The sequence below is a fragment of the Aquarana catesbeiana genome, linkage group LG02 (genome assembly GCF_042186555.1).
Source record: "Aquarana catesbeiana isolate 2022-GZ linkage group LG02, ASM4218655v1, whole genome shotgun sequence".
NCBI classification, from domain to species: Eukaryota; Metazoa; Chordata; class Amphibia; order Anura; family Ranidae; genus Aquarana; species Aquarana catesbeiana.
The window spans coordinates 552,700,403-552,702,033 of record NC_133325.1 but is presented as its reverse complement, the minus strand read 5'-3'; the positions used below and the strand labels follow the sequence as shown (position 1 = coordinate 552,702,033).

Here is a 1,631-nt window from a genome sequence, read left to right as displayed (position 1 = left end):
TGGAGAGGGTTTTTTCCTCAAGCCATATTAGGATTGGCTAGCGGCTTTAATCACATCCCAGAATGGGATAAAATGCGACAGGTCCCTTTCCATTACCCAGGACCCACAAACTGAGGATCTGGGGGCGTGAGAAGATGAATTTCCCTTAGGGGACCATGGAGAGGCTGATGAATCCTCTTCTGCGGGGTCAAATCCATGGGGATCAGCTTCACAATCTGAAAGATTTATGGTGCATTTTTGTTACTCTTCATTGAGTCGGTTGATATGCCCACTTTTTGTTTGGGCTCACTAAAGCCTCCCCAAGCTGCTCATGCCTTTCCTGTCCATTCATTGCTGGAAAGGCTTATGTATTCTGAGTGGGATCACCTAGATGAGCATTTTTTTTTTCCTATAACACTTTATCCTATGGAGGAAAAATTTACTAAGGAGTGGGGGGATACCAGCAATTGTCGCTGCTATATCCTCTGTGAATGAAAGTTTGTTCAGTAGACAATGCTCATATGCTTTGGGATCCAATGGATAAGAAGTTGGAATTCCTATTAAAAAAAAAACAAACTTTTTCTCTGATGACCCAACCTGCGCTAGCAGCAATTGGTGTATGTCAATCATTGAGAGACCAGTTTAAACAGGTGCTTAAGGTTATTCCTGATCAGCAGGCCAGGATTTAGCTGAGTTACCAGACGCCATGAGAGATTCTATTCTTCAAGCCTGGCGCCTTACGCTTGGGCTGGTGCATAGGCATAGAATCTTGTGTTTGAAAGATTGGTCAGCCGAAGCGTCATGCAAAGCTCCTGGCTAGTTTGCCTTTTCGGTGAACAGCTGTTTGGGGATGATTTGGATAAAAACATCCAAAATATTTCTAGTGGAAAAAGTACCTTTTTGCTAGTTAGGAAAAGGAGTAATCGTATTTCATTTAAACAAGCTCCTTCTCCAGTGCCAGGAGCATCTGCCTCCAGGCAGTCATGACAGCCTCCGCTGTCAAGTTCAAGAGGGGAACTGGAGCCTCCTTATGAGGGGGCGCCCCCGCTCGCTCGAGTGGGGGGAAGACTTCTGCAGTTCTCACGGGTCTGCTAGGAAGAGTGTCAGGGGCCTACGGCCACATCACCCTGAAAGCGCCCAATCTCATTTGATCTCAGAGGCTAAGCAGGGTTGGACCTGGTCAGTACCTGGATGGGGGACCACCTGCGAATATCAGGTGCCCTAGGCTGCAGATGGGTGACTTCCTCAATAACTCTAGGGTACAAACTTGAGTTCCGAAAGTCCCCGTCTCATTGTTTTCTCAGATTCCAGAGGAGAAGAAGTCTCTCTTTCAAGCATTGGACCATCTTTTGTCTCAAAAAATTGATCTTAGTGGTTCCCATGCAAGAGCAGGGATTGGGGTTTTATTTAAACCTTTTCACGGTACCAAAACCAAATGGGTATGTCAGACCCATTCTAGATCTCAAAGATCTAAACCGGTTTCTGAATATCTGCTCTTTTCTCTTGGAGTCAATCCGATCAGTAGTCTCCGTCCTACAAGGTGGAGAACTTCTGGCATCAATAGACATCAGGGATGCATACCTCCATGTACCTATTTTTCCCACTCACCAGAAATATCTACATTTCGAGGTAGAAAATCATCATTTTCAGTT

At 45.4% G+C, this 1,631-nt stretch overlaps 1 pseudogene; it reads left to right on the top strand.

Moving 5' to 3' along the window:
• The first annotated feature begins 1,088 nt into the window (after nt 1-1,088).
• Nucleotides 1,089-1,207, top strand: LOC141130916 (5S ribosomal RNA; annotated as a pseudogene).
• The last annotated feature ends 424 nt before the right edge of the window (nt 1,208-1,631 follow it).